Source organism: Lissotriton vulgaris, chromosome 6 (genome assembly GCF_964263255.1).
Source record: "Lissotriton vulgaris chromosome 6, aLisVul1.2, whole genome shotgun sequence".
NCBI classification, from domain to species: domain Eukaryota; kingdom Metazoa; phylum Chordata; class Amphibia; order Caudata; family Salamandridae; genus Lissotriton; species Lissotriton vulgaris.
In genome coordinates this window covers 1,256,965,855-1,256,975,282 of record NC_141694.1, presented here as the reverse complement: position 1 = coordinate 1,256,975,282, position 9,428 = coordinate 1,256,965,855, and positions in this window count along the sequence as shown.

Sequence of the window (9,428 nt, the reverse complement as noted above, 5' to 3'; positions counted from 1 at the left end):
CGTGGGCTTTGCCTTCTGACAAGGTTACAAGCACCCTTACCTGTAGGTTGCTTGATGTGGGTTTTCGCAGAGACGTTATGGACCAACTTCCCCAAATTCTAGGCAACACCTAGTGATTGTTAAATTACACGGAGGTAATTAAATAGAAATCAGGGAGGTAGGCCGGATCGTGGACGCTACCTGGTTCCTTGATTGTCGACCTGCGAAGCAATAAGAAAACCTCTGTAAAAACTATCTCCTGTATTTCTAATGAATTCCCCCCCTAGTGTGCTTCTAAAGATTTGTCACTGTTCTTGAAAGAAAGCCTACCTGCGACTGATAAGTAAGTAGCGTCGCGTCCGTGTTGTCGTCGTGAAGGGTGAAGTCTTGGCGAGGTATCTTGATGGTGCAGTAGGTAACTTTAACCAGTGAAAGTTCTCTAAAAGGGAAATGTGTGAAAAGGGAGTATGAGTTTCTTTTCTATAATATTTGCATTACACTGAGCCTTCTAAACTTCTCCTCTCACTTACTCTGAATGATCACCAAGTTGTCCTTCTCCTTCACTTCCTATTATGAACAATATGACATAAAAACAAGTTTTGCAAACAATAATGACATTAGTTTAACTCTGATACTTCTCAAAGTCTTTAAAAGTCTTTTCCAACAGTTCTTGTAAATACGCTCTTTCTGCGAGGTTTCCTACAGTCTTTAAATTCTTAACAATGTTCAGGTAAGTCTTGATTCTATGGTAGACCGATGTCTTGCTTGCGTTGGGCGCCAGAATAAAACAAATAAAAAAGAAAAGCCAGTAACTTAGCTTATCATTGTCTTTCCTTCTTTTTCAGATGACTGCAGAAGAAAGATGACCTTCAGCGTTGCTGTGTTGATCGTCGTCTTTGAAACGTCTGCAGCCGCGTGGATCCTTGATGGGCGATGATAGAAGGCAAAGCGCCGATCTACATTGGGTGTGGCTATTTATAGGAAGGCCACACCCAGCCACACCCAGAGAACGTTGACGCACCATGCGCCAAAGTACTGCGTGCCGTTTTTCTTCAGCGCGCACCTTTTTTCAGCGTGCGCGTTGAAGATGAAAACCCGACTTTGCCCCGAGCTGTCCTCTCTCCCCGCTCTCGCTCCCAGGCAAGCTAGATCATGCGAAGCATTCCTAAATCTCAAAATCATTATTTTAGAATCGGCAACAGAATTATAAATACTCCAACAACTCTTGGTAAATGCAAATATTCATGACATAATGAAAAGGTCGAAAACACAGTTCCTTTAAGCACTTCAATAATCACATACCCTTGAACACTTTACAAGTATACATTAACATTCACATTGGCGTGCTGGTTGCACGGGACAGGGGTGGGTTTTTTGAGTGGGAAAACTACGCTTGCATGTACATGCAAGCGTAGATGAATGCATTTCATGACAAGCACAGAACAAGTGGTGCTGTATACCATGTTTAGTGCTAATTGCACCAAACAACTGTTGACATTTTCAGTGTTTCACTGCACAGAATAAACAGTGTGCTGTAGATATTTCCAGTGTGTCACTGCACACAAAAAAATGACACTCTGTAAGTATATGTTGTAAGGTTGGTGGGGAGGCAGGGTGTGGTGCTGGGCGTATAATGCAAAGGAGCGATGTGTACTGTGTGTAGGCATTCTGTGTGGTCTGTGGAGGGTCAAGTTCCATAACAGTGTTTGGGAGTGCTCAGGTGGCGTGGAAGAGGTGTTGTGACTGAGGTTTCTCTGGGTACATGAAAACTGATTGATAAGTGGGGCGTGCAGCACATGTACTTTGGGGTAGACCGTGTTGAGACCAAAGTGCTTGCTTGCAATGCAGTGTCTATGAGGAGAAGCAATGTAGGGGCTGACACTGTGTCCAGTGACCAGGCAGTGCTGCTTTCCGCATGGTGTGTAATGTAATGTAATGTATGTAATGTAATGTAATGTAATGTATGTAATGTATGTATGTATACTTGTAAAGCGCACTGTTACCTCGTTACGTGGTGTCCTGGCACTGTATACCGCTGGGGAGCCCGTCCTGGCTTTCCCTGTGAGAGGGCACCCCCAAGGTGAAGCCAGGCATCCCGGGCGCTGCTAGGGCCGTTGTGGAGATTAAGCAAGCTATTGCCCAGAGTTGCAGAGTGGGACCCATGGTTAGCGTAGGCACCTAGGCGAGAATTATCGAGTCCGCGGACATTGACCCAAGACCCTGCTGTGTCGGGAATTGAACCCTGGTCCCGGGCCAACCTCTGCTTCAGGGTCTGCCGCTTCTATCCAGTGAGCCACACTTCTGGTGTGTATGGCAGCTGATACTTCTGATGTTTCTTTCGGTGTGAGCTGGAGTGAGAACAGCTGTACTCGGACGGAGCTAGGTGTGCAGTACTGAGGTGTGTGGCACAGCGCCGAGTGTGAAGCCGGGCTTGTGCAGTGTTGGTACAAGGAAGCTGGCTGTGCAATGCGTGTGGCTTTTAACCTTGCTTGTGTGAAGTTCTGTCCATGCTTTTGCAGGGAGGACATTGAGGGATCGGTGTTTGTGCATGTTGTGAGCATGAAAGTGCACTTTTCAGCCTCCCCTGCATTCTGTCCTCTTCTAGGCCTCACGGTGCATATGGAGACGCTTGCCGCCCTCAGCAGCTGCTCTTAGTGAGGGGGCCCATGCCCCAAGTGTGCAGGCAGCTGTGCTTTGGGCAGGGGGTGAACATCACTCCTCCCCACAGCATAGGGAAGGGCAAGGACATCCTCCCTCTTCTACAGGTGACAGACACGTGCTCATGAGAAGTGGTGTGCCTTTGATCCTCGGCCAAGATGGTCCCCTGAAAACGTGCCTTCAAGCATGCAGTTCGAGGAAAGTTTAGGCTCCAGTTACCCGGGGTTATCACTTCACTGCCGTGGCCCAGCTCAGCAGCCTGTATTCCCCAGACCTACCGTCTGCAGGGGAATGTGTGTACCCTAAAGGTTTAACGAAAGTTCCTGCAGTGGACGCATTAACCTGCCGCACCCAGGCTGTTTTATGGCACAGAAAGCTGTTTCATTTCCCTGCCTGAGACAGTTTTGCCAGTCATTGTCTTTGTTAGAACAGATTCACAAGTGCTTTATTACCCATCCTGCTTTCTCAAATTTGCTTGAAAATGCACGCTTTGCCCAAACTTTTTTCAAAATTTTCTCGGGGGCAGAACTCCCCGAACAACTCATAGGTGGTTCGGGCTCGCTCGCTATGCTCGCTCGCCTCAGTGAACTACGATAATTGTTGTATGGCCCACACTTTCAAATCTCACCAGCCGCCACTGCTACTGTGTCATTTTCCTTTCATCTAACCAATACTATAAGATTGCATTCTGGTAAAACAAGCTGCTTAGTATGCCTTCCAGACTAAGTCTGAGGGTTGCTCTCCATAGCTACCACTTGGATAGCTTTCAAAGGTTATCTTTGAATGCTTAAATCACCATAAGGGTTTTTTGGACTGGTGCAAGGGGCCCACTTTAATTAGTGGACAGCATATACCAGGACAACTTCTCACAGTAACCATGAAAGCAGATCCTACTTTCCTGCACACAGATAGGCTTTCTTGCCCACTATCATGTCCTCTGTCTTATCCCCATTAGGCATGAGGGAGTTCATGTTCATCCATGCCAAAATTTTGCTCCAGCCCAGGTTCAGAAGCAAAGAGTCATTGTTCTGTGCCGACGATGAAGAGAAAATAATCTGAGTATCGTCAGTATATTAAAAAAAGGGTAAGTCCATAGCTCTCCACTAAGACTGCCAATGGGTGGACATAGATGTTAAATAGAAGGGGGCTCAAATCAGAGCCCTGTGGAACTCCTGAGGTCAGGGCTTTTGGCTTAGAGTACCCAATGGACAAAAAGACCTGAAATATATGGTCTTTTAAGAAGGAACCAAGTCATCCCAGTGCTGAATCATCCAGACCCAATGCCTCCACTGTAGTTAACAAGATCGAATGAGATACTGTGTCAAAAGTGACACTTAAATCCAATAAAATGAGTGTGGCGGTGCAGCCACCACCTAGATGTTCTCTTAGATGCTCAGTGACACCCAAAAGGACGGACTGCGTACTATGTTCAGCCCTAAATCCGCATTGTGAAGGGTGGACAACATTTTGGGCCTCAGCAAACGAGATGAGCTGGCCATTCACATGTTTCTCCAATATTTTGGAAAAGACTAGTAGCAGAGAGATGGGATGAAAGTTAGAGAAATTGGAGGAATCCAAGTGGGCTTTTTTAGGAGCGGAAGGACCATAGCAGGCTTCCATCTCCTTGTCTCAATGAAAAGTTGAGAATGTCCTGTATCATAGTTAGGTTTACGGGGTTGAGGGGGTAATGGGCCCAGATTTTTTGCCCTCCTGCGTATAAATGAGGATATTTATGAAAGTACTTGTCCTCAGCAATGGCAAACCCCTTCCCCATTTATTTTATGACCAAGAAGTGTGCCAGGACAAATCAAAATATTCATTGTTTATTAGTAATGAAATCCGTTTATTGTGTCCAGAGTAAGGTGTGAAGAGGACTCTTTACTTTCAGAGTCTTATGAGAGCTTAATCATAAACAGAGAATAAAGCAAAAAAAATTGTGGCACAGCTAACACGTGTTTCGCTCCCTATGATCGGCCTTTCAGCCATGGGGCCTCATCAAGGCTGCCAATCAAATATCATAATATATGTATAAGGAAAATAGAAATAGGGTACATTAAGATACATTTTTACAGAGGGAAATTTTTTCAGGGATGGGGAGAAATTAACAGATACAACAAACCAAAAAAGCAAATAATAATTACATAGTACATCAGTGGAGAAACCCGTATAGTACCAGGCATGGTGGTGGGAAGGAAAGAGAGTTAAATAGGCTCATCGGGGGGAAAAAAGGAAAAAGAAGAGAAGAAAAAAAGGAACGCATTAGGAAAGGAAAATATAAAGAGGAAATTTCCTCCATCATCTTTCAGCGCTTTGCAGCGTTTCCTTTCTGCTTTAGGTGCATCATTAAACCAAGGGGCTGGTGGGTGAATTCTGCCTACACGCTTAATAGTAAGTAGTTGACAGAGTAGAATCGATGGCCTCAGTGAGCCAGTGACAAATTGGATCTTGGTCGAAATCGATCTGTTATTTTAGAGTAGGTTTAGTATAAAGCTGTTGCTCATTCTTTGCAGTAATATTGAGTTTGGGACAATTTCTGCATTCTGATTGCAATTTTAGACGCGCTGTAAGAAGGAAAGAAAGGACCTTGACCGTAAAAAGGCACAGCGAATTGGTCAGACTAGCAAAGTGGAAGGGTAGGTTCTGTCTTCAAGTCCTTTATATTTGAAAAAACAGGATCGAAAAGATGCCCAGTCACGAGTGGGCCGTGAGTTAGTAAGTGCCAAAATAAGTGCCTTTAGATCTTCAATCAGAGAAGCACTTTGGGAGCTCTGTCAAACTTTCTTTTTTGGATACAGCCACACCAAGACTTGCTAAACCTTTACCTGACAAACTGCTGTCGCTGCTTATCGGGGGTTCCGGGGGAGCCGCCACCGCCACGAGTCAGCGGACTACTCTTCCCAGCAACCTTCACGGCGCGCACGGCACCACTGCGTTAGAGAGGCGCCAGGAGGCGCTCATAAGGAACATTGCGACCTGGGTCAAGGGACGCGCGCGGGCGGCGCCGGGAGAAGCCCGGGACACGAGCAGGGCCGTCTTAGGCCGTCAGAGGCTAAAGGAGGCAGGGCTGGGCCAACCCTCTTGGCTCCTTGTAAAATAAGGTACAAGCGGTGAAGCCTCTCGTTGTAAACTGTTTAAGTTTCACTGTTGCAATTACATCTTCTGGCTGATCCCTCCTGCAGTCTTTTTTTGACTCTGACTCTGCTGGAATCCGTTAAGAATTCTGTTGTGACCTGGAAAAAGACGTTGGGACGGTAGTAGATTACATGTATTAATATTCAGGTGCACACTTATTGAGCTGAACTGCCATACAGGCTGAGTAGACCAGATATTAGATACGTGCTATTGGAAATCTGAATTAGTTAAATTGGGTTACCATTATTGAAATAAGTTCTGTTCATACTTTTGCTAAAATTGGTATTGGAGGGTGAAGAAATAGGTATTTTTGTTACGTTGCAGTGTTTTGGTGGATTCGGGCAACCCGGGGACACTTATTAAGTATAACAGGAGAAACAACTAATCATGAGTAAATGGAAGGGTGCTACCGGCACACTTGATGATTTTATGATAAGAGTAGAATCAGTATTATGCCATGAAATTGAACTAGTACAAAGAAGGTTATCACTTGACGCCTCAAAACTTCCAACTTGTAGGCAATCTGGTATACACTTGCCAACAAATGCATCACATTTAAATGTGGATAGTTGTACTGAAATCCTCGAACTTGTATTGAATACCACTGTAATAGAATCAACACAAATCATAGAGGGGTCCTCTAATGTAAACAAACCGATGACCCCCGGGATATCAACAAGATTACGAGCCCAAAAACTAGTGGGAACGACAAAAGAAAGAACTAAGAATCTGTAGAGGGGAAAAAGAATTGGTGAAAAGAAAGGGAAATTTGGGGGAACAGGGAGAACAAATAAAGGGGATACCAATGTGCCGGAACACGAGAAGGTCTCATGTATGACTATTGGGGTGCAAACCGATGTTGATAACTTTCTAAGTTTAGGTAAAGAGAATGAAGCAGTCGGAGCAGTAGAACAAACCGTGGTGGATATTTTTAAAACTGCCTTAGATTCTGTACAGACCCAAATAAATGAATGTATGGATATTAAAACGAGGGCCATGGATAGCAAAATTGATCAGTTAAACTTTACCATAGCCCAATTAGGTACCACGATCGGGGATGGAAACAGAATAATTGAAGAAGGGGACAGACTACTAGCAGATCTCAGGATAATACAAATGGAAAGTAAGGAAGTCAGTGGTGATGAACAAATCCCAAAACAACTTAGAATGGAACCAGCAAATAGTGCTGGGACGGGGAGAAGAACAGAGGAATTAGGGGATAGTGAGTCACAGAGGAAGACTGACACTCGATCTGATAATAGAACAAATCACCCGGGAAGAGATAGCTCCAGGGCAGCAGTGTACAGTCCAAACGGGATTGATTTGATTCCTAATTCTGATGTCCTGAAGCTACCCCCTGCTGCATGCCGCTACGTCCCAGTATTAGCTGGTATGCCAGCACTGAGAAGGGATCAAAATGAATCCTGGTACAATCTCAGGAACAAAGATGTAGATTGGCTCTCCAAGTATAAAAAGTTCAACCCCCACAAAATGAATGAAATCCTGATGGTGCGCAGGGTAGGGTGGGTGGGAGATTCTCCAAAGGATATACAAGGAGATTGTATTGTCGTAAACTTTAAGCACCCTCATATAGTTCGTAACTTGTTGAGAGCACATGAGGAGATATCAACACAGAGTACTAGTATTCATGCCCTACCACTAGGTTATTTTTATAAACCTGTTGAAATAGGAACAAATCATAACAATGGTAAGCTCTTATTTCCCGAGACTTTCAATAGCTTCCAAGAGTTAACATCCCTGGAGGCGGTTGATTGACTGCAACCGACAAATGTCATAGCAAAAGAAACCCAGGTAGTATTCATAGAAAAGAAATTAGGGGGGAAAAATAAGGCATTAATTAGTGATCACTGTGAAGAAATGGAAGTAGGGGAAGAGCGAGGTGTGAGCGAATTTGCTTTACTAAATCCAATAGCAAGTGAAATTTGTGAGAGTATACAGGCTAGGGGGATAATACCACAGATAATATGTTAAGAGATGGGCCCATGAGAGTTGCTAAAGTCCTAAAGATCTTGCAGAACTAAAAATTATTTCATGGAGTATAGCGGGTCTTGGAAGGAATGCTAGTGATCCTGAGGTGAATGATTACATTGAAACAAGTGATATTTGTATCCTACAGGAGACTTGGGCAATAAAGATTCCACACAGGGTAGGGTATACAACTTTTTATGTAGCTGCAATCCAATCAGTAAGAGGAAGGCTCTCTGGCGGCCTTGTAATATGGGTGAAAGTAACCCTCAACATTAGAGTCACACAATTATGTATTGACTCACTAGATATACTTGGAATAAAAATAGTCACCAAGGATAGAAGGGTTCTGCACCTAGATAATATCTATAATAGACCTTGCCCGGCTTTTAAGGAGTCAGCGATAATAGAACAAATGGATTCCATTTTAAATTTACTAGATACAAGGATAAGCATAGTAATAGGTGGTGACTTAAATTGTAACTCTATGAACCTATTACAGGGCTTGGAAACATCTTAGAAGATGAAGACAGCGCTAGCAAGATTCCTATAATGCACAATTGTAAGACGATTCTGTGTACTGTGCTAGCACGCCAAATTATGAGATTAATGGTTGGGCATGGCCTGAGAGCATGCAATGGACGTTTACCATCAGACGTACCAAAGGGCCCAACGTTTTGTAGAAGTAAGTCCCAGAGCAAAATCGACTACATAATTTTATCCTTTGATATTTGGCCATATGCAGTAGACCTAAAGATTATGTCAAGAGTAGAGAGCGACCATCGTCCGCTTGAGCTTGTTCTTCATAGTAGATTGTTGCCTAGCTTAACCGAGAGTAACAGTATAACTCACCTGAGCCCAGATGATATCATAGTTAGCAATAATCGCCGCTCAGTTAAATGGGCTTACATGTTGGAGCATGGTGAAATGCTGGCAAGTGTTTAAAATACATTTGCCAATACTTTTTGTAGATGTATGACCACATTAGTAGAAAGAAACATATTCTTAGATTCACATAAGGGGTTCTTTAAAGCACTTATCCCGCTGGTAACAAAAATACCAAAAAAGACCTGAAGAAACGGAAATCCTCAGCTGGCAGTGAAATCCTCGTATAATAAGGGTTGTCGTATTGCTAAGGCTGAATTAGTTCAAGCTATAAAAAACAACAATATGCCAATAGTCAAAGAAGCTAGATTGAAATACAGGAGAGTACAAGAGAAGGCTAAAGCATCATGGGACGAAGAGATTTGGTCCGATCTGCTTACTGCCGCTAAGAATAACGATCAAATGTCATTTTGGAAACTTGTGGCTAAAGGAAATAAAAAAGAAAAAGGATCTAGGGATGTTTTCCTTGATGAGACTACCTGGATCGAGCATTTTACTAAGTTCTATGGAGCACCTGAGAATGATAGGACTCTTCTTAAAGATGAGTTATTGCTAAGTCCAAGCGAAGTCAAATTAGACTTTGATTTACAGGAAACAATATTGGCTATTAATTTAGTTAAAAATGGGAAAGCCCCCCAGACTAGACAAAATTCCGGGAGATTTAAATAAACATGAAATTAGTGTCTGGGGCCCCTATATTAACTGTTTATGTAATGCTGTAGCCGCAGGTGCAGAATCTTCCGGAGACATGGAGGGGGGCGGAAATCATTACAATTTTTAAAAAGGGC